The following is a 25,006-nucleotide window of genomic DNA, read 5'->3' as shown; positions in this document are numbered from 1 at the left end:
AGCTCCCTCTGTACCTTTCTCACGGTCTTCCTATATTTTTCAACATCAGAATAGTTGACTGCCATTGGCAGTCATTGTGGAGAGAAAAATCTCTCTAGCTCACTCATATTGTACTTTGACATTGACTTTATTCATTCAAAGTATTTATTGAGGCTCTGTGTTCCAAGCACTCTTCCGATGGGTCCAAAGTTCTCCTAAAACAGACAAGATGTTTTCTCACTCAATTAGAAAGGTGTTTCAAGAACCATCTACTAAGTGTATATGACATGCCAAGTTTGTTCTAGCAGTGAGAATACAACAGGGGACAAACAAGTCTTTGCCCTCATGAAGCTGAAAAATTAGCAAAGACCAACCGATCGATTAATAGCCAATGCTAAAATACGCCGTGTAGCGATAAGAACTTGGAAGACAAATAAAGCAGGGTGAGGGCACTAGGGATGGCACGTGAAAACACGACTCTTAGGCAGAAAGCAGAATGAACAGGGGGAGTAAGCACCCCGAGCGTTGGCAAGACGAGAGGCTGTGGGCAGTGGAGAGGCCAAGTGCCATGACGAAATGCCAGGACACGGCTGGAAAAGAAGTGTGGAAAGAAGGGTGAGTAAGGAGCACAATGAGGACTGAGAGGCAGTGGGGCCAGTTCCAATTGGGCCGTGTGAACCAACATGAGCACTCTTCATCTTGTGAGAGATGAGGGGCGTTTCTGACTTATTTTCTAAGGAGCCCTCCGGCTGCCTGGTGGAAGAAGGTCTACAAGAGGGAGGCATGGAAGCAGAGAGGTGGCTCTCGGGGAACAGAACTGTGGCTCTGCTTTAGTAGTGTTGAAAGAAATGAGGAAGGTGCGGGTTCTGAATATATTTTCAAGATGTAGCCAATGGGATTTGCTGAAAATTGTAGATGGAGGGTGAGAGGAAGACAGAAGGCAGGGATGCCTTCAAGGGTTTTAATTTGAGCAATTGGAGAAAATCCCTTGCAGAGTGTAAACTCTGGTGGGGGAGGAAGGCACTGAACCAGTAAACCTACTGGAATGGCATTGACTAACCTGATGGGTGGTGGTGAAGGTGGGTCAGGCGGCCAGCGACACTTCTACAGAAAGTAGTATTTAGTCTGGGACCTGAAGGATGAGTGAGAGGTAGCGGGGGGAAGAGGAGAGTCTTCAGGGGGAGGGGAGGCAGTGGAGGGCACAGATGTCAACATATGCGGAGACCCTGACACAGACAAGAGCTTTATAACCATCTGACTGTAGAGTAGACTCAAGGGGGACCTAGCCTGGTTTGTTCATTTGTATCTCTTCTACCGACGCACAACTTTTGCCCAAGTCCACATATACCAAAGGTCTTTTGTTTGTTTGTTTCTCATTCAGGAAAATTCCAGTTTTAGCTTCTGGTTGTATAGCTGTCTTATGTTAAAAACCAGTAATTTTTACTTTGAGAAATTAAAAACAAATAAAGTTCAGAAAACAACAAAACACTCGCATGCCCATCATGCAGAATCAATAGCTAGTAACTAAATTGGTTTCCAGTCTTTCTTATTTTTAAGTTGTAATATTTTTTTTTTTTAGGATGTTAAAGATGTAAGTAGAATTAACATATAATGCTATATTCATTTCAGGCATACAGTATAATATGCATACAGTATAATGATTCAACAAGTCTATAAATCACTCAGTCCTCATCAAGATCCATATACTCTTAATTCCCTTTGTCTATTTTACCCATTCCATCCATGTCTTCCTGGCAACCACCGGTTTGTTTTCTGTATTTAAGCTTGTTTTTTTTTGTTTATCTCCATTTGTTTGTTTTGTTTCTTACATTGATTTCTTGGTTTACTCTTTATTTATTGACTTCTTAATACAGAATCTGTTTCTTAATATAGAATCGGTTTTCTCTCCTTACGCTTGCCACACATGGATCCATTCCGTTCCCCCGTGGACATTTGTCATTTAATATTTTTACTGTTATGATTCTATAAATGCTATTCACAACTGACCATAGGGTAAATCATATGTATTTTTCCTTTCCTGTACACTTTTGCTTTCCCTGAAGTTAATAACTACCCTTTTGTTTTGATTGTTTGCCTGATTTTTTTGTATATCTAATCACAAATCTGATCGCAGACTCTCATCCTGTTGCCTGAACTCATGGTTCAGGCACTTCAGATATTCTATCCATTTAATCTTCTGCTGGAATGACATCGGAGACCTTGGCCTGCTTCAGTCCTGGCTGGGGGTGTCCGCGTCTCGTGTAGAAGTGGTCTTCTGGGACCTCCTTCCACCACTATCCTAGGAGTTCCTTTCTCCTCCCTCCTCCTGTGGGTACCTGTCTCCCTGAACCTGATGTCCTCTTTGCTTTTGTTGTTGCTGTTGTTGTTGTTTTACTGCCTCGTTTGGATACTGCTAATCCTTAGTAGCACTGTGAGAAAGAAGGCACGAGCGACACATTTTTGATACCTTCTATGCTTTATTCTAGCCATTCGCTTGTTCCAGTTATCTGGGTGCCTCTTGCTATGCTGGAGGCTCTGTGAGGGCAGGGACTCTCCATTCTTCTTAGCGGTCCTCCGGGGCCAAGCCCAGCTCAACAATTAAATATAAGAACAAATTGGTGAAGTTTATAACATGTATGCTGGGTCCATCAGTATCATATGTTTGAAAACAAGTTGTGAAACTTAAATTATCATAGAGGCATTTCCAAATACTTGTACACATGGCATCGGGTTGACCAACTATACGGATACTTGAGCTTTTTGGCATTCATGTGGATGTTTGATGTTTAATAGTCCTCTAGGCCCATTGTCAGATCTTATTTTGGGGTTGAAAATTTCCATTTAGGTGCGTCTAATATATATCAATATATCTACACATATCTATATCTAAAATTAAAAAATAAAAATAGATTATATAAAATAAACACATAAGGAGTGCCTGGGTGGCTCAGTCAGTTAAGCTTCCGACTTCAGCTCAGGTCATGATCTCATGGTTCATGAGTTCAAGCCCTGCGTCGGGCTCTGTGCTGACAGCTCAGTGCCTGGAGCCTGCTTCAGATTTTCTCTCTCTCTCTCTCTCTCTCTGCCTCTTTTCCACTCATGCTCTCCCTCAAAAATAAGTATTAAAAAGAATAAAAAATAAAATAAAATAAACAAACAAAATGTAATTACATATATGCAATTAATATATAAAAATATAAATACAAAATATGTTACATAAAATTATATCATATAATGTAATTATATAGTATTAATACAATATAAAAAATATATGCAATTTTATATAAATGAATCAATGCCATTTCTGTTACTTTTTTACTGTTTTATTGTGGTAAAAAAATATATATGACAAAATTTGCATCTAATACTATTTTGAAGATCAGTCTTTAATGTAGAAGTTCGTGAATCTATGACTACCTGTGTCTGATAGGACTAATGAGGAACTCAGACCGAAATTCACAGGGCAATAATGGGGAAAAGATCTGTGCTTTTAAGAGTTTAGAAAGTTTTTTCCGATGTAAAGTCAGTATAAATCTGTGTTGCATAAAGTAATTGCATATGGTCAGGATGGGATACTACTAGATAAGAGTTAAAGCAATTATATATGTTATATGTTATATGTTACAAACCGAATAGAATTGTAATAGTAACCAAAAATTATTGGGCTATTAGTATCTGCTGACACAATGCTAAGTGTTTTACATATATTAAGTTTTTTTGCAAAAAAATTAGTTCTCATACAAATAGTGAATTAAATAGTACTGTTTTCCCCCTTTTTATATATGTGGCATTAGGCAAAAAGTACAAAGTTATGTAATATTAACTGGTCTGGCCAGGAGGTGAACCAAGGCAGTCACTCTAGAAACTGGACGACTCACTGCTAGGCCCTCCTGTCTGTACTGGAATCAATCTTCGCACTTTTGGAACGAGACCTTGATTTAGATTCAGAGTGTATTCAGTTTATTATTCAATTTAGAGTTGAGTTCTTATCTCAGCTATATCACTCACTAACTTTTTAAACTTGGCTTCAATCCACATGACCTCACACCAAAGGAACAGGGACAAATAATATCGATTTATGCTGAAAATTACATGTGGCAGTAAAGGATAGCCCGTTGTTTTTTTCCCTTAGGACTTTGAAATTCATCTCAGCATAAAAGATATCGTTCTATACCCAAGCACTAGTATGCCTAGGAAGACAGTATTCGAAATAAGAATTGACCATCAAAATCAGGAGAGCACCCCTGTCCTTTCAAAACTAGCATATATTAACTTTTTGCAGGAGTCGAGAGATACAAGATTCACAGACATCCAATTAACAGTCTAACAGGACAGAAACAGTTACAAAATTAATTACCTATGATTATCACACAAAAGGAGGTGATTACATTACTTGAGTGACAAAAAGGGAAGTGTTCAGCGAAGACACAAAAGCACCAGTGGAAATAAACTGATAAAAACAAGGTTACCCATGGTTCACATAGAAATAGCACGCTTTAGTTTCTGTGTTCACAGTAACATTAAAATGACGTGCTTTCCATTTTCTTAGGCATCAGTACATCTTTTCAAGGAACATATAGTTATCATTAAACCTTTGTTTTGCTTTTCCCTCGCTACATCTTATAAACATCCATCACTAGAGAAAAGTATAAAAGAAACAATCTAGTGGCAACTGAATCACATCAGAGGCATAATTAATATCTTCCCAACTCCTGCTAGTTCATTCAGATTCAGCTTAGAACCCTTTTCCTCACAAGCTTTGTTTAGCCTCCTTGATTATTAGGTGCCTCGTAAAATTATGTTCTCGGAGCACCCTGTATTTCCAGAGGAATTAAAATCATATACAGTTGCTCGCTTAATGTTTTGTCATACGGCCTGGAAGCTTGCTCCATAACCATGCGCCATATTGACTTAGTCAATGCCCTGGCCGGTGCCTGGCATCCCGAACACTCTAAAAACTTAGTTCTGTACTTGACACTTTACGCTAATTTGATGTACACCTTTTCTTGTCTCAGTCTCCTTTCCCCACTAACCTCCAGACCCTCGCATAGAGCACTTACTCTTAATACTCTTCAAAAAAACAAAAGGGAGAGAGTAAATCAGGAAAAGCTTTCATCTTTAGACACTGCCTCATCACTGACACAGTACCTTCCTCAAAAACATGTCACCTCCAAGCAAGTTTCTCGTCACTATATCACATTTACCAAGGGTCAGTCACGGGAAGAAGTCTATCATTGCTGTCAGCTTTTTATATTGTATTTTGCAAGTCTAGTACTCCAGAGGTTTCTTCATAGTATTTTCTCTGTAAATAAAGTGCATGGTCACTGGGTGGCCCATGTGACTTGGTTATTTTTTTCATTGGGTCCCTACTGATATTTGAAGGTAAATAAAGATATGGAATTCAGACTTGTGGCAAAGTCATACAGTAAAGAAATAATTAGAAAAAATGTTAAAATTTCTTTGCTCCCTCTTTAGCAAGGGAGAAATTAAAGAGTTGTCTGCCTTTGTTTTTGTCACTTTCTTCCCTCTCATTTTCTCTTGAGCTTGTTTTCATCAGGCTGTTATCCATTTCACTCCAGTTCAAGAACTCTTGTCAAATCACTAATGACTTCTGGCATTACCAGATTCCGCGTTCAATTCTCAGTCTTTATTTTACCTGAACTTCTTGGCCTGTGGCACAAATAATTCCTGAACCACTCTCTTTACCTAGCTTTGGGCCACCCCTAAGATATGGTGAACAGACCCCTTTTGGACCTCTTTCTTATGTACAAGATCTATTTGCCCAAGTGCCTAACTTTTCTACTTACAGATTATGTTTAAAACTGAACTCATGGTTTTCTCTCTGAAGTCTGCTCCTCTGTCGTGCTCTCCACCTCAGTTAGTCATAAACCTCAGAGTCACCCTTTGCTCCTCTCTTTTTTATTTAGCCTTATCTCAGCAAAGCCTGTTGTGTCTATTTGCAACACCTGTTTTTTGAATGTATTCTTTGATTACTACTTCCAGAATGCTCCTTGGTCCACACCAATGTCCTCTCTTATGCAAGGCTGTAGTCACTTCCTAACCGATCCTAATCCCCCTTTCTTCACCCACTACCCACCCCCACCTCCTCAGTCTATTCTCACAGCAACCAGAATGATCCTTTATACGTATAACTCATATTTTACTCCCGATTCAAAAATATTGTCATGGCTTCCTCCGAATAAAATCCAAGTGCTAACAATGACTTAGAAGGCCCTGTGTGATCTGACATCTATCTACCATTCTGACCTGAATTGTACGACTCTCATTGTTCTTCTTGTTTCGGACACATCAGACTCGCTCACATCTCAAAGCCTTCACATTTGTTCTTTCTGCTGGAATGCTCAGCTATTCCGAGGGCCCGCTCTCTCACTTCATTTAGATCCCTGCTCAAACATTACTTTCGTATCTAAAATAGCATCTCCTTGTCATTCTCTAGCCCCTCAGCAGCTTTAATCATCTTCACAGTATTTATTAATGCTTGATACTATGTTATTCTCTCTAATATGTTTGTTTGATGGTTGCCCATTTCCCCGATTAAATGTCAGCCCCATGACAGCAAAGGTTTTATTTTGTTCCCTGCATCCTCAGTGCCTAGAACAGAGTCTTGCAACAGAGTAGGTACCAAATAGTATTTACTGAATGCATAGATGAGGAAATATATAGAATGCTAGGAGTGGTGGTCATGTAATATACTTAAAGTACCGAAGAAATTGTCAGTGTTTTCATTCAACAGACCTATTCTGAGTGTCTATTATCTGTGACACTGTGCTGAGCAATAAAGCATGAAAAAAGATTCCTGTCCTCTGAGTTCTCATGGAGTCCATAGTGGTAAATATGGAAACATACCAGTCACTTTAGAAACAGGGACACAGTGTTCCCATTGAGATTTCTTATACTGGCCTTTCAGTTTTGTCCCATTGGTCATACTGGAATTACAGATTTTCAAGATACATTGGTCCCCTCATAGTCAACTAGGATGAAACCAGTCATTTGATTTCGTCCCCAGATGAAAGCAATTCCACTTGAAGGTCCCCTTGTGATTCCATTCAGGGTGGAGGCCGTGTCTAAAAAAATAAAGCCTTTGGAATATATCTGAGTTGTGTCAATAGTTCAGGTAGTCTTAAAACTTGATTTATTTATAAGCATTTTCTTTAGAAACAGATTTATCCACATCCATTTACTCTGCTATCATAGGGTTAACAGGTGTCACGATATTTATCTTAGAGATTAAAAAATGGTCAGGCAAATGCTTCCATATAACATCTACGTGAGGATAGTTTATATAGTTGTCACACCTGCTGTCTTAGTCATTTTGGGCTGTTCTAACAAAATATCAGTCTGGGTGGCCTACAAATCAGAAATTTATTTCTCATAGTTCTAGAGGCTGAGAAGTTCAAGATCGAGATGACAGTTGATTTGCTTCCTTGTAAGGACTCTTCCTGCCTTGCAGATGTCTGTCTTCTCGCTGTGTCCTCATATGGCATTTGCTCAATGCATGCCACCTAAGGGATGCGGAAAGAGAGACAGAAAGAGAAAAAAGAAGAGAGAGAGGCAGAAGGAGAGAAAGGAAGAGAGAGAGGCATAAGGAGAGGGAGAGGGAGAGAGAGAGATCTTCCTCTTCTTGTAAGGCCAATAATCCCATCACAAAGGTCCCAACTTTATGACCTATTCTTACCTTAATTACCTTCCAAAGGCCCCATCTCCAAACACCATCACATTGGGGGTTAAGGACTCAACATGTGGCTTTTGGAGGGACCCAGGCATTCAGTCCATAACATCATTTAGCACAATAAATGATGTTTATTGTATTAAGTAGAAATTACTGGTGTGCTGGTTGATGGGGAAGAGGCAGGAAGACAGGATCTGGAGACCCAGGAATTGCTGGGAATAGTGAGGGTTGAGGTCTGTCTAGGCTCCATGGGTTCAGAGCCCAGGGAAAGGATTCTAGAGTGGTCTAGCACAGGAAATCATGATAAGGCAGAGGGTAAGAATTCAGAGAGATAGCAGATAGCAGCACAGAAGACAGAAGGAGATGTGTTTTTGAAGCAAAGGTAATTAGTACCTGATGCAGCATAACCTTTATATGCAGCCTGCCTGCAGGCAGGGAAGTCCGTCCTCCAAGCGGCCAGTTGGGTTCCTGAGAGTAGAAGCTACTAAGTCACATAAAGGATGAGTTGTACATTACACTGGCTGGAGTGCAGGTCTGGGAACAGAAGTAAGGGCAAAAATGGACAGTTCTTACCTACGCTATAGCTGACTAGATAGCAGTTTATTTATTATATTTTCAAGCAACACCCATACTCTCAAATTCCACCAGCATCTCAAACATCCCAGCCATTAACCCCGAGCCTAAAACTATCTCGTAGGGAAAAACACTATGCTCAAGACCCAGGAACCAGGGGAAGGAAAAGATTTATGATGTGTCTCCTCTTTTCTTATTTCTTTTGACTTATTAATAAACTATAGAGAAAATCGGCCTCATCTTTGTCTATTCTACAATTCCTGCAGATTAGGAATGTGGTTTTAAGCAAACTATTAATTTTAACACAATTATATTTCAATAAAGCATTCTTGATTTCCCATGGAGTTTATTACAGTGGGGGGTTTACTTGAATTAAAAATAGTTTTGTGGCACCATTTGTCGCACTTTATAGTAGACTGAATTACACAATAGCAAGCAAACAGAGTGAGAGAGATCTGAAAAGTAATTTATCCACTCCGTGTTTGAATTCCTTCTGTAGTATCCTTGTCGCATTCTTCCCCATCCTGTGCTTGAACACCTCCAGTAATAGAGAACTCACTGTCTTCAAGGGCAGTTCATTTCATTTTTTTGGACAGTCCTGAATTTTACCAAGTTCTTTCTTATCCTGAGCCAAAATTTATCTGGAGCATTGGCCTAAAGTCAGTCCTGCCTCATGGCAGAGGTGCTAACATCACCCTACGTGCTAACTTGGATGTGCTTTTCTCCTACTCAGCTGCTTCCTCAATTTCCCAGTTTTCCTTTATTTTTGCTTCTTATTTTCTTTATTTTTGAGTTAAAGAAAAAAATGAGATGGAATTTTTGGACTATTTAGAAATGAATGATACTGATAGTATAAGCTGTGCCCTAAGATAATATAAATCATACACTAAGAGTTACTTGGGAAAATAAAAAGCCTTAAATGAATTTATTATTAAAAGGCAGAGATCAAAAATACATGGGTTAAGTATTAGACTCAGGAAACTAAATACAATCTAACAAAATATATCTAAGCAAGTAGAAGACAGAAATGAATGAAGATAAAAACAGAACTTAGTGACATAGAAAACAAAATGAATATTAGATTTGATCAATAATATCAGAGCTTTTTTTTAGATCAATACAATAGAAAACAAAATCTTTTTGTAGGCGTGTTAAAAGATAATGAGAGTGTGTGTGAGAGAAAACACAAGAGACATTAGTTAAAGACCGATAAGAGTTAGTATATTGTATGATTGGAGGAACGATTATAGAAAAAATGAAATGGTTAATCAAATATCTAATACTTAAGTAAATAACAGATCTTTATAAATGTTACCTGGCCATCACATCAAAGATGTGTTGTATTGTTTAAATTCTAAAGGGGCACCTGAATGACTCTGTCAGTTCAGTATCTGGCTTCAGCTTAGGTCATGATCTCCCATTTTGGGAGTTCAAGCCTCAAATCAGGCTGGCTGCTGTCAGCCTGTCCCCCTCTCTTTGTCGCTCCCCCGCATGCACTCTCCCAAAAATAAATATTAAAAAAATTTTTTTAAGTAAAAAAACCCTAAATTCTAAAGACGTAGAAGAGCATTGGAAAATATGGAAAACTGGCTAATAGAGTCCATGTGCATTACATAATCCTAACAAAGTCTAGATAAGGATAGTTCAATTAAAGATCAATATCCTTATTATTATAGAGGCAGAAATATTAAATAAAATTAATTAAATGCAGCAGTATATTAAAAGACTTAACATTATGATCAAGTAGAACATATTTCTAGAATATAAGATTGTTGAATATGCGTAATAGACTATCCACATTAACAGAATGAAGAATGATATACATATTAGGTAAAAGGAAACAAAAGGCTAAATCTTAAAAGAAAAACAATAAAACCCTCTAAAAGTATTATTTTTATGAACTTTGCAGAGAAAGGTACAGCTTTGTAAGACACAAAACCCAGGAGATAAAAAAAGAAAATATTCATAGATGTAAGTAAGCACAATTTAAGATCACTAATCATTAGGGAAATGCAAATCAAAGCCACAATGAAATATCACTTTACATGGATCAGACTGGCTTTATCAAAAAAGAGAAATAATGGTGAGATTGTGGAGGAAAGGAAACCCTTGTGCACTGTTGGTGGGAATGTAAATTGGTGAAAAACAGTATGGAGGTTCCTCAAAAAAAATTAAAAATAGAACTGCCATGTGATTCAGCAATTCTATGTCTGGGTATTTATTCAGAGAAAATGAAAACACCAATTTGAGGAGGTTTATGCACCCCTATGTTTATTGCAGCGTTATTTACAATAGCCAAGATATGGAAGCAACATAAGGGTCTATCAGTAGATGAATGGATGAAGAAGATGTGGTGTGTGTATATATAATATATATATAATATATATTATACACACACACACACACACACACACACACACACACACACACTGGAATGTTATTCAGTCACAAAAATAGTGAAATCTTGCCATTTGCCACAACATGAATGGACAAGAGAGTATTATGCGAAGTCAGACAGACAGGAAAAGGCATATTCCATATGGTTGTAATTATATGTGGGATCTAAAAAACAAAACAAACAAGCAAACAAACAAAGCAAAACAGAAGCAGACTCATAGATACAGGAAACAAACTGTTGGCTACCAGAGCAGGGACGATTGGGTGGGGGGTTGGGGGGGGGGTGGATGAAATAACTGAAGAGGATTAGGAAGAACAGCCTTTCAGTTATAAAATAAATGAGTCATGAGAATGTGAGGTACAAGATAGGGACTATGGTCAATAATATGGTAATAACTTTGTATGATGACAGACAGTAGCTAGACTTATTATGGAGATCATTTCATAATCTGAAAGAGTACTGAATCACTGTGATGTACACCTGAAACCAATAGGATACTGATGTCAATTATACTTTAGTAATAGTAATTAAAAAAAAACAACGTTTTATATATGTTGACCTTGGATCCAGTGACTTTGCGAAACTTACTCAATGATTCTGAAATTACCTTTTGGCATTTTTAGATCTTCTGTGATAAAGCAGTATCATTCTTTTCTTCCCCACCACATAAAAATAAATCTTTTGCAAGAGTTGTGTAATAGATCAAGAGAAAACATTTTTCCAACTTATACAAGTGGCAAGGTTAGTGTCCATAATATATAAAGAACATTTATGAATCAATAAGAAAAAATAACCAAAATTGGTTAACTGAGAATTTATGTAGAAATAAACACTACATATGTATTATAAACACATAAAAAGTTGCTCAAGCTCAGTGGAAACCAAGGAAATATAAATTAAAGTAACAATTTTGCAGGTACACTTTCTCATCCTTCGTAGGCATAGAGTTAACTGTTGTCAGAGCCTTAATATAATTGATAATTGTATGTGTCACTGGTAAGAGTATATATTGGAACAACTGTAGATGCTTATATGTTCTTGACCTAGAAATTCCATCTCTAGAAATCTGTTGTGAAAAAATATTTCCACATGTACATAAACATTGCAGCATCGGTTACAGCAGAAAAATATAAGGCACAATATAAAGGTGAACGATTAAATAAATTGTGATTCCTCTATACTATGGAAACTGATGCAATCGTTAAAAGTAATGAAATAGATACATGGAGAGATGGATGGAATTATAACAACAACAAAGGATAGTATGCACATTATGTTCATATTAATGCCGAATATATATGCAAATGTACACAAAATAACTGGAAGGATATGAATTAATGTAGCGAATATTTAGTGAATACTTACATTTACTAGTGATTGTTCTAAGGTACTGGTTTTATGGCAGTGACAAAAGAGGTAGATACCCACTACTTTGTTTATCTCTAGGGTACTGGACTGAGTACTGAAGAGGGACTTCCACTGTTATTCTACATGTTATTGGATTGTTTGAATTTCTTCTCGATTGGTATGTATTCATATGCTACTTTTATTTCTTTTTTTTCAATATATGAAATTTATTGTCAAATTGGTTTCCCTACAACACCCAGGGCTCATCCCAAAAGGTGCCCTCCTCTATACCCATCACCCTCCCTTCCACCCCCCATCAACCCTCAGTTTGTTTTCAGTTTTTAAGGAGTCTAACATATAAGATAAAAACGAGATAAAAACTAAATTCACATGTAGTCCTTATCCATTTGAATCTTCTAAGTCCATTGGCATGAAATTGAATAATTTGGTAATTATTGATAATTACATATTTAGATACTTTTGCATTCATATTTGCTGATTTATCTACCAGCAAGGGACTAAAATAGTGTTTATACACATACTAAAATTTTTAGGGTTAATATGTAGATTGCTTTCATCCAAACTGTGAAGGGAAACAATTGCAGCCACATCTAGAAATTGCTATCTGAAAGGCCGTATGGTGTTAGCAAACTTCAAAGAAACTCTTCATTTCTTTAGCTAGGGCATATATGGCAGCCAAAAAAAAAAAAAAAAAAAAAAAAAAAAAATATATATATATATATATATATATATATATATTTTGTGGGTGATACTTTAATTTGAGGAGGAAGAAAGAGCTTGCACAACTAATTTGAGATAAATCATTTTAAGCAGATGCATATTCATTCAAAACAAGTAATTATACCTGTGTTTATACAACATTTATAATTTATCTAGTTTCTTTGAGAATGATGTGCTCTGTCTCAGTTTATAGACTTAGTTTTATAGCCAATATTCTGCAGAATATGGTGTAACTTGCACTTCTAAGGCCTTTCTGTTTCCTTGTGTCAGTCATTATTAATCTGAATTGTTGAAGTAGGTATAAATAAGTCTAAAGGAAAAGGGAAGTTCTTCTTTGTCCCTATTGAGTTTGAGGTAGTCAGTTCGTAGGCTCTAGAACTCAGAAAAGTGGCTAAGAGGTGATATAACAATTTGGGAGTCTCTGATACCAAAATGGTAGCTGAAGCCTGATCATGAACGCAACACATAGCCGAGGAAGATAGTCCGAGGAAGATAGTGAGCAGAACAAGTTGATGATGAAAGCTGGGGATGTTAGAAGAAGGTGCATCCAGTAAAAGACAGAATCAGGAAAGAGGGGTGTCACCGACAATAGGAAGGAACATTGAAGTTGGTATCTACCTCTATGTATCTTTTAGATTGTTTCCATATCCTCTGAGTCATTACTTAGATATAAAAAGGTTCTGATGCAACTGTGCTAATCATATAACTGAGTCTCAACTCTTGGCTTATGTGTTTTGCTTGGTGGTATTTTATGATTCAATGAACTACTTGGTCAATTTGATAGCAACTAAAAATTAAAGAGGTTTAATTTACCTGTTTATGTAGTCACTTCAGTGTCCTACTTTTCTGTTGTTTTTTTTCTTTTAAGGATACCTGATGACTGTCACCTATCATATCTTCTAACTGAGCTATTCATTGTATATACATATCCTTCCTTAGTACAGATTTTGTGCTCTATTTGGCTGATGTCAAATTTTGGTTTGTATCATCTGCTTCCTAAGGAGATTAAAAAAAAATCCTAACGTTAAATATGTTGCTAACATTGATATAACTAAATCAATAAAGACACTAATATTTCCTGTATGCTATGCTGGTTTTAAAGGTGAGAAGAATTTGAAATGCTGATATGCTTCAGAATGGTAATATTAGGGGTGGTGGAATAATTCAGTTAAAATTAATTCAATTAGACACTTTTTTTTCAGAAAAGTGGGGTTATATTTTTTTTACAAGCTGATTTATGTGGTTTCAACAGAAATGATGAAATTAATCAAATGCTAAGTTTACTCTTTTTTTCATGCTACATAGATTCATTTGGTCTACAAAGGTTGTTTGGTTGAATTTACACAACTTTAGCAATGTGTGCATTAAAGCTGCATTTCCCCCGAATAAAGAGCTGATTTCTCAGGCCCTAAAACACACCAGGAGTTAAATACCACTTATCCAGTCAAATAAGAGGTATTTTTGAAGCATTACAAAAGGAGAGAATAGACAAATATTATGGTCCAATGATTCTGATAAATACAAACGATCCAAAACCTTCAATCCGAGAATCAAGTATAAGCAATGCCCAGTTTTCCTGAACTCCCTGGAGAAGAAATAATGGAAATAATTGTAATGCTGGAGAAAAGCTTAGCAAAAAGAGTCTAGCTAGGCTTCCTGTGCAAACTCTTGCAAAGACCAAAAAAAAAAAAAAAAAAAAAAAAAAAAAATCGCCGAATCTCACACATGGTGAATGCTGGAAGTTCTGATTGCTTATCTGAGCTCTCCAACCTTTGGCTACCTGCCCACCTTCAGGGCAGACCCTGTCATCCTTGGCATGAAACAGAATGAGGTGATCTGAACCTAGGAGTCTATTTCTTCCCTAGATGCATGTGTACGATTCCTATTAATTTTAATGAGAATTATGTTTGCACATCGAGGCAGGATAAATCCCTTTGGGAGGAATCTTGCCCTTGGATGCGAACGCGTAATTTCCATTAAAGGGACAAAACCCCAGGGGAACCATACATGGGCACCCGAGGGCAAGCTTTGACCCTCTGCATAAAAAACACTGCACAAATCACCGGGTCATCTTAAACATGTAGATGCCAAAAACATAAGAGGTAAGTGAGCATTTATTTAAGCCTGAATTTTCTATTCGGTTGCTGTGGATTTGTCAGAGAACTACCTTTAAAGTGTGATAATATAAAGAGGAGAGGCCACAAAACAACAGACTCTAGTCAGAATCAGGATATTATTAAAGAACAGTAACCAACATAAGGTGAATAGTATTTTTTTCTTTTTAAGAAATAATACAATTGGAACGAAAGAGCGAATGAAAACTGTGTTCATGAAGAAAGTAACCTACTTCACATACTCTTGCTTCTAAAAGAGACGTTGAAGATTATGGACAATTTAAATCTTTTCATCAGCGAATCTGGTGTGAAAACTTTTTAAGTGGCCCTAATATATAATGAATAATCTCAGGGCAGAGATCTGTTTGAAGGAGATATGATTGATGGTCTATCATTCCTAATTCACTGTTTATACTGGTAGCGAGCCTACTGGGAAAATACCTCATTCATCAGGGTATTAGTGAATTCAACCAACGTATGGCACCTTCATTTTAACAAACTAAAGGAGAAAAGCTAAATGGGGGAAATTGACAACCATCTCTGATTCTATGATAATGCAATTAGGCTGCTCCTCTCCAGAGCTTTTGCTAATTCACAAAACAGCTTCAGTCGGCAGGTCATAAATATATGATCATTTTTCACACTTTGAAAAGTAATGATGCCTTGACATGAATCAATAAATCTTGGTGAAGTCCTTTATACTTTTTATGTTCAGCATGCAAGTCAGTTTTAAAACTCATGTGTATTAAATCTGACTTGCTATCCAGCCTGTGTTTACATAATCTAATTTAACAAAGTCTCAAATAAACGTGTAAATGAAGTGTTTATAGTAAGCACAAGGAAAGTTTCCCTTTCATTGAGAAAGTGTGATATGGTGCATCAAACTATTTTAATTTGCACCCTGAAATACCCATATTTGCAAATGTGCCACATACAGAGAGCTGTTGCTCTTAAAATTTGGTAGTTTCTATATTGAGCTTTGCATGTTATGCTCAATAGATGAATAAAAAAAATTCTACTGCATATGACACAGTGTGTAATACATTATTTATCTAAAATGGATCCATTGCAAAACATCCAGAAAGCATTAATAACCATCTTCCAGGCCCCCCCCAAAAAAAATGTTTGTTCATCTTTCTAAAACAATTGCATAAAAATGTGTGGCAAACATATATACACGTATTAAGTAGGAAACACTCACAGCAGCACAACATTTTTCTAACAATCATAGTTCTGCACGCTCTATGGGGAATAGGAAGATGGACAGGCTAATGAATACAGCAGGTAGCAAGCAGTTGAGGTTTGCTTAAGAATGAATTATCAAACAGCTACAAATTGCCAATTTAAAGAGGTTATACCATACAGTACATAGCATTTTATTTTTTATTCCTGGAATGGTTGACAATTTTCCTGGATGAAAACTGAAATGATACTAAATCATAAATGTACCTGCTGTGCTGTCATTCCCATTAAACTCCCCCTTTGTTTTGTTTATTCACTGTTCATGGTTGCAAAAAATGATGTGCTTTATCACTGGGGTGGACAAAGCAGCACTTTCATCAAAGACCTGGGTGACAATATATTTTTAAATTAAAAAGAAAACAATCGGCGCTTGGCTCGTGAGTCTTTCACAGTCATTTGGAATTGCTGATGAAAATAAATATTACGTAGAAAATTGTTTTTGAAGTGTTCATGCATTCTGCTTCATCTTCATTATTTGATATTTGCTATGATGAGTAATTGATATGATAGACTATCTATAAATAGACTGTGTCTTCACAAGACAACATGGAGGGGGTGATGTGACTTCGATCCCACTGATGGAAATTTCCATTTTGTCTTGTGCCTGGTAAGTCTAGCCTTAAGCATACATATTCCCCACAGGCACTGTCGTACTGAGCGAAAGCGGGCAACGGTTAACACACATTATAGGTTCTTAAAAACTTGAGTTTTTGAAAACCAGATCATCAAATCACAAACCCTGTCATCGGGATACTTTGGCACTGGGTGTGAAGTGTAAGTGATGAATCACTGAATTCTACTTCTGAGGCCGAGATTACACTAGATGTTCACTAACTGGGATTTAAATGACAACTTGAGACAAACAAACAAAAAGTACACTTTGGGAAAGCCATCCTGAGAACTCCCTTCAAATGTTCATAGACACCACCTGGCACTTGACTACTAATATCAGGGAAAGATTTACATCCTTCAGATCCGCGCACAACACGTTGAGCTCTCTTGCATCGCTCGTTATAGTGGATCCTGGTTTGATGTGGGGTGAAATGGGCTGTTTCCTCCAAAATAACCACCTTTACTTCAAAACAGGCTGTGAAAAGGGATGCAAAACCACCTCAAAAATTATTGGACCGGATCCTGTGTCTCGCCCTCTAATTCTGACCGTGAGTCTGCTGGAGGCCTGGCATCCATTTTATGAAGGTTCTTGCGAGGAAAATATTTGGATTAATGATATAATTTAGTGACAATTTAGTGACAGTAGGTCTGACCTCAGCTGAGTGACAATAGAATTGAAAAAGTCAACCAGTGGGGGAGAAGCCACCGTGGCTGTTGGGGCAGCAGCAGGGAGGCTGCGGGGGTCACTCTGATTGGCATTGTCACTTTCCCCATTCATCAAGCAAGGCCAGACTTCCCGAATCATTTACCAGATGGGGCAGCTCGTCAGTTTAAACACCTGATATGAAGCCATCCGTCATCTGATAACACGATCGTTGGGCTGCAGCTGGCTGGGTGCTCTGCAGCCCGAGCGCACATGTGATGGACTGAAGCCAGGGAGGCAGGCTTAGCCGGGTTGCCCTCCCTTGATAGGATTTGCAGTCCTCCACTGGACCATGGAACAGGTGGAGGCTGAGAGAGAATGAAAAAATTACCATGTGTTGCAGGGATTAGAGCCTTACACACTCACCACTCCACTTGAATACCAATCAAAGCCAGACACCCCAACTGGAGTCAGGCTAACTTCAGGCCTGGCCATACAACAGAGAGCGAGAAGAGACGCAGAAAAACCTGGAAACCCTGGTTTCCTGCAGTGAAGAACGACTTTTCACATGGGTAACCTGCCTCATTTTTTTTTTTTCCCCAAACCCAATGGCCAGAGATGAGATTTGTCGCTAAAATTCAACTTTCTTTTTCTTTTCCTTCCTCAAAAAATAAATAAACAAATAAACAAACAAACAAAACAAGCATCTTGAGCATTTTTAAAAGGGGGGGGAGAAAGAGTAATCTCTAGGGAATCATCACAGATCCTGTTATTTTGTGCTCACCATGGAGAGAACTAATGGAACAAAGAAATCAGACAAAGGGACAAATTACGCGCACTTACGCTGAGAGTGTTTACTGCATGTGAAATATAATTACGCTGATTTAAAACGTTCACTGCTTAAATGGGCGTGAGCTTGCTGGAGTAAGGACCAACCCCTCAATGGAGAACGGGGCTTGTGCTAAATTCCAAGGTGGCACGGCAAATCGGGCCGTGCACAAGGGTGGCCTCATTTCTCACCCTGGTGGACCACTCTGTGAAGCCGTCCCTTTTTTGGTGAAAATCGAAATCCCTCAATTGGAGAGTCTATCACTGAGATAACAAGTTAACTAGCGAAGACTTAATCCTCTTATGGCTGTAGGGGAGTAATATAAAGAAGTTTATTCTGCTTAGCATATGACACCCCTCATTGTCATAATTCCTAGTGAGGGTCTCTTCCAGCTTATTTCCTGCTCTTCATCAGCAGTGAACAAGCTCGCTCGCTCTCTCTGTCTCAGATGACCGACTTGGCGTGTCCGCCCGAAGCGACTTTGTGCGTCCAAGCAACCTCTCCACGGACATGATTTTGCAGCTGTGAGGGGGTGGGGCCATTTCTGAGGCCCAGTCTCCATGTAGTTTTCACTTCCTTGTTTCACGTTTGCTGTTCAAGGTACGTTGTCTCTTGCCCTGAGACGCACCATGGAAGCGCCTGTCTGCTCCGACTTGGATGGGACCTTTAGACGATTATTTAAACATATATGAAGACAGAAAAAAACACGAAACCCACAGGACAGCCAATCTCCTAAAGCCGTGTGAGAAGTTTTACTTTCTTCTTTCTTCACTCATATTTATAGTTAAGTTTTATGCCCAAATAGTGAACGGAGAATGTCACAAAGATGTTACTGAGCAGAAATAGGGAACGACGAGTAAGAATTTAAGGAGCATATGTGGTTCAGAGAGAGAACGTGGAGAGGAAAGAGCGGAGGTTGGAAGTCAGACCGACCTGTGTGCAGACCTTAGTATTGCTGGGATTTGCTAGGTAGCTTCAGACGAATTATCTTCTTTGAACTAGAACGTTTTGATCTGTGAAAAGTGGTTATTTAATATACTTTTTGTATCGCTCATGTTTAGCCATTGCAGTCTCTGTACAGTGGTATATCACCGTGCTTTTAATTCTCATGCGTATGGTTTTTTACTTGTTTTCATTAATGGTTTCCATTATTAAATATCTTTCTCAGTTATCTTAACAGTTAAACACAGTACTGAATTTAAATAGTTAACAGTGCTCCACACGCAGGGGGATCTCTATTAATAATAGCTGCTATTTTGCTCTATACACATTGTATGAATAACAATGAGACAATTTATCCGTAATAGGCAGCAAAACTTTTGCAGTTTTAGTTCAGTAACACTCATTAAGGGTTTACTTTGTGCCACTTGTCATGCCTGGGATTAGAAACATAAAAAGACACTTACGGGCACCTGGGTGGCTCAGTCTGTTAAGCGTCCAACGCTTGATTTCGGCTCAGGTCGTGATCTCATGGTCGTGAGACTGAACCCCACGTCAGGCTCCACGCTGAGCACGGAGCCTGCTTAAGATTCTGTCTCCGTCTGTCCCTCTTTCTCACTGGTGGACTCTCTCTCTCTCTCTTTAAAAAAAAAAAAAAAGACACTTAAGACATAGTGCTTCTCCTTCAGGCATCTAAGCCAAGGAGGTTAAAGTTACACAAGGAAAACTTCTTTTCACGGTACACTTTTATTGCTTTTAAAGGTCCGATCAGCCCTTGTAGAACTTAAATCACAAATTCTTCCCCACATATTGGTGTAACACATAAAATGGGCCTAACACTGCTTGGGTCAACATAAAAAATTTTCACATCTTGAGCATATATTAGAAAAGAGACGGTTTAATGATTAAAATAGTATATTCTTTTGGTCTGCGGTTCATAACGATTAACTTTACAAACACTTGAAAACGTAAAAATGCAGTCTACTGTGCGAGGCACAAAGAATGCGGAGTTAAATAAGGTGGAGTTTTGCAATTAGCTGAGGTGACAGACATAAAGATAATTGTTATATGATATGAAATATGCTATAAAAGATTTGTAATAAATGCAAGGAGAAAGCAGAGTGAAAATAATTAATTTTGTGTAGGGCATATGGTCATCAGGGAAATCTTTGTAGGGGAAATAATATTTGAATAATGAGTAGGATTGAAAAGAGGCAAAGTTCATTCTAGGCTGAGAGACTAGCACAAAGGCCCTGGGGGACTTCTAACAATGCAAAGAGCATTTCGTTTATTCATTCAACAAATGTTTCAAAACAAATATTTATCGACTTTTATACAAATGGCCCTGTGAATTTACACTTTGAAGCACTCCTTAGTTCCAAATACACAGCGATGATAGATAAAATTTTTAAAGTAAAATTTAAAAAGATACAGCTGTACTAAAAACAATAAAGTAAAGCAAGTGTCTCTGTGGAACAGATACAACATAGAAACGATTGGTGGTCGGCAGAGGCACAGATGAGGGAACAGGCCCGACTCTCTCTGGGCACAAAGCCTGGTAGTTGATGCTTGTGGAGTAAATTGCTCCCTGTGAGGTTGGTAGAAAGAAGAACCAAGCTCACTAATTGAAATCAGGGCTGGGTGAGAAGCCACTCTCTTGTGAAAGGGGGAAAAAAAATCTGGGCTCATATGAAACTGTGGAAGACAGAAGAAAAAAAAACACAGGCTTGTGACCAGAAAAGGAATTGAGCCCCCAGATGACTTTGTGACAGCAACTGCTTTATAGTATCTAGTCTTCAATGTAAGTTGTGGCCTTCGGGCATCTTGGTGGCTTGAGCGGTTAAGTACCTGACTCCTGGTTTCGGCTTGAGTCGTGATCTCATGGTTTGTGAGTCGGAACCCCGCGTTGGGCTCCAGGCTGACAGCTCAGAGCCTGCTTAGGATTCTCTTTCTCTCTCTGCCCCTCCCCTGCTCATTCTCTCTGTCAAAATAAATAAATAAAAACTCAAAGAAATAAAAAAGATGTGGCTTTGATATGAGGGATTTGGGGGACAGAGTAAAAGCACCACAAAACTAGACATAGAGGAATAAACAGAGAAAGGAATCCTGGAGACCACTGATGGCTCCTGAAACCCCAGGGAGAAGGAAAAAAAAAAAAACCCCTATTATTAAAAAAGTAGTCAAGAAAATAAAAACCTTGTATATTAATTCAGTACATAAGAGTTAATGTAGTAGGACAACCTGATAAGTAGCTTAAAATAAATATGCTTAGGATGTTCAGGGAGATGACTAAAGGAATAACATCCATAAAGAACAAAGAAATAATTAAATAAAACCCAGGATAAAAGGAAACAAAAAAAGAGCTGGATATGAAAAAGAGTTAGTTAAAAATTCTGAAAATGAATACGATAGGCAGTGAAATTAAAAACTCTACAGGTGGAAAACACTCTGAAGTTTTTTTTTTTTTTAATGTTTATTTATTTTTGAGAGAGAGAGAGAGACAGAGTGTGAGCAGAGGAAGGTGGAGAGAGAGGGAGACACAGAATCTGAAGCAGGCTCCAGGCTCTGAGCTGTCAGCACACAGCCTGACGTGGGGCTCAAACTCACGAACTATGAGATCATGACCTCAGCTAAAGTCAGATGCTTAAAGACCAAGCTACCCAGATGCCCCTGAATACACTCTAGGTTAGACACAGGCAAGGAAGAATTAGTAAATTGGAAGAGAGTAATAAATAATTCACCCAGAAAACAGTGGTGTTAGAGATGAGAAGTATATATATGAAAGAATATTTAAGAACCTGGAGAATACAAGGAGAGGCTCCTGTATACATCTAACAACAGTTGCAGAAAGAAAAGAATACATTGCAGCAAATGCAAAGGAAGAATAACTCTCAGAGAAAAACTTCTCAGAAACAGTATATGTCAGAGATGCACCAATATAATCAGTTTAGGAAAAATAACTACCAACATAGAATTTTATACCTAATTGAATTATCATTTAATATTGAGGTCAAAATGAAGACATTTCAGGCATACAAAGACTAAGAGAGATTGCAACAATCAGATACCAAAACAACCACCAAGCAGGAGGGATAATTTTGAGCCAAAATTTGAGCAAATGAGTAAATTCAATAATATACTAATTGGAAAATACAATGTATGTGTGTACAAAATATAAAATAGGGGTGGTTAATGTGTAGCCAGAGTTAAGGGCTTTGTGATCTGAGCAAAAATAATTTTGAATAATTTCAGACTTAAAAAAATTTTATTTTATTTTTAAAAAATGTTTATGTATTTTGAGAAAGAGAGAGAGAGCACAAGGGGGTGAGGGGCAGAAAGATAGAGAATCTTTATTTGAGAGAACTCATGCTGAATGTGGAAGCTTACATGGGGCTCAATCCCATGATGGCGAGATCATGACCTGAGCCGCTATCAAGAGTTGGATGCTTAGGGGCGCCTGGGTGGCTCAGTCGGTTAAGCCTCCGACTTCGACTCAGGTCACGATCTTGCGGTCCATGAGTTCAAGCCCCACGTCGGGCTCTGGGCTGACAGCTCAGAGCCTGGAGCCTGCTTCCGATTCTGTGTCTCCCTCTCTCTCTGCCCCTCCCCCATTCATGCTCTGTCTCTCTCTGTCTCAAAAATAAATAAACGTTAAAAAAAAAATTAAAAAAAAAAAGAGTTGGATGCTTAACTGACTGAGCCACCCAGGCACCCCAATTTTAGACTTACAAGAAAAAAATTCCATTGCTGCTCAGAGTGAGTAGGCCCTTTTTCAGAAGTAGCCTATATTCAATAACTGGTTGATGTGGGAATACAAAAGTCTGGTTTATTTGCCCCAGAATTGGACAACTCTGAAGTGTCATCCAACTTCATAACACTTCATGGGATCTGCTGAGGTCTATGCTACAAATGCATCTCACTTCAACTTTCCTCCTGCCCTGTGCTGCTTTCCTTTCTACTTATAGAACTTCTCAAAAACTCTTCGGCATGCAAATCTCTGTCTCTGAGTCTGTTTCCAGGGAGCCTGACATAGGACCATTGGGGATGGGAAGTGGTCCCAGGAAGCAGACTCTACAATGGGAAATTAAAGCTGGATTACTTCCTGACCAGCTGACAGTGAGAACTCCGTCACTGCTGGTCCGTGGAGTCCTGATATCTCCAGGCTGATGTAGCAGTGAAAGAATTAAATTTCTTTCCGGTGATGACCCTGGATTTGATACTAGTAGAAAAGAACACACTGGCAAGAATAATATCTCAGGAGTTAAGAGATTTAAGGGAAGTAGTAAGTAACTATCTGGACCATGGAACTAGATGGCTTTTGCCATCAGCGAGAAGAAAGCACAGTGCTTGGTAGGCCTTCTTGCATTCTGGAGGAAGCGTATTTCACACTTGAGAAAATTGCTGTGATTTATTTACCAAGTCGGGCCCAGGAAGGAAAAGGTTCTGCAGCAGGTCTAGGCTGTGGGGCAAGCGGTCTGGCCACATGGACCACTTAACCTTCATATAACCTTGCAAGTCCAATGGTATTAAAGCTGTCTGTGGTACGAAAAGTCTCTCGAATTTAAGGCAAGCCCCAATAGGAAATCACAACCAAGATTCCTAAGTTTTCAGAGGGAGGCCATGACCTCTGCCGAAGTGAAACTATACTCCACTTTAAAAATAGCCCCTGGAGTGTTCCTGAGTCCTGATGAGAAGAAGCATCTGATCATGGAAACTCAAATAACCAAGTGATCAGAGCTGACTCTTATGAGCTGTGTTCTGTAAGAGCCATCATGATATAAGGTCAGGAAGGTTCCGTGCAATCCATTAATAATGTGGAAAGAGGATCAGACAAGATTGGGGCCAGAACTACAGGAAGCCTTCAACAGCACGTGGCCCAGGACTCCGTATCATCCGCTATGTATGGCTACACGGTGGGGGGGAAGGAGAAGAAAGGTGAGGAAGAAGGAGAAAGGTCAAGCATAAGTTAGGGATGAATTGACTTTCTATGTGGGTTAAAGTTAAAAGTGGACTATTCAGGAGTGGCCCTAAAAGAGCGTTGTGTGAGGAGATCCTCCCAATGGGAAGAGCTTTGAGTGGAACATCTGTTTCGTGTGGAAAGTGAAGTAACGCAACAAAGAGTATACATGGACTTATGAACAGTGATGAATGGTTTGGCTAGTTGCCCAGGAACCTGGGAGGACGGAGACTGGAGGGTCGAGGAGAAGGAATTCGGGAGAAGAAGCATGTGCCTGGACTTAGGGAAACTGGCATGAGTATCTTTACATGACAATTAGTATGGAACAGAGAATATCCAACATGAAAGAGAGGAACCAGCAGCCAGAATGACTCAGCGATTTTGTTTTGGCCAGAAGCTGTCGTCATTAGCTAATCCATTGCTGCAACAGTGGGCTTCTGAATGGAGCAGCCATAGGGGCAGGGATAGAGTCCATGCAAATGGACTCCCACCCGCCAAACTTGATCCAGCTACTGCTATGGCCAAGGTGTAATCTGCCACCACAGCGACCAAAGCTGAGCCCATTTTTGCGCTATGTCTTAAAGAGACCAACTTGCTTTTTGATTACATGGGTCCCTATCTTGCCTAGGAGGGGCAGCATTTCATTTTGGCTAGAATTGACATATCTTCTGGGTAGAGTTTATCCTTCCTGTCCTTAGATTCTCAGATGATATAGATTGTCTAATTCGGTGAAACAGTATCACACAAATCGCCTCACAACAATGCATCCATTTTGTAGCAAGTGTGGGTGTAGCACATGGGATCCGTGGGATCCATGATCCTATCGCATTCTGCCCCTCCCAAAAGCTGGTAAAGCAATGAACAGTATTGCCAAATATTTTTCCTTGTATGGATATGTATTATAACTTGTGATATCTCTGTTTTATTGCCATTTGTAGCAAC

General features: G+C 38.7%; 1 long non-coding RNA gene across 1 annotated transcript in view; it reads left to right on the top strand.

Moving 5' to 3' along the window:
* The first annotated feature begins 273 nt into the window (after positions 1-273).
* Positions 274-25,006, top strand: part of LOC147571996 (uncharacterized) — a 39,231-nt gene continuing 14,498 nt past the window's right edge. Inside the window, exons 1-3 of the long non-coding RNA XR_015246719.1 lie at positions 274-594; positions 12,087-12,165; positions 18,791-18,910. This is a non-coding gene — a long non-coding RNA (uncharacterized LOC147571996). The remainder of the gene's footprint in view (positions 595-12,086; positions 12,166-18,790; positions 18,911-25,006) is intronic.

This window comes from Puma concolor, chromosome F2 (assembly GCF_028749965.1).
Source record: "Puma concolor isolate L17-30 chromosome F2, mPumCon1.1.hap2, whole genome shotgun sequence".
NCBI classification, from domain to species: Eukaryota; Metazoa; Chordata; class Mammalia; order Carnivora; family Felidae; genus Puma; species Puma concolor.
The sequence above is the reverse complement of the archived record's forward strand: the minus strand, read 5'-3'. Positions and strand labels throughout refer to the sequence as shown.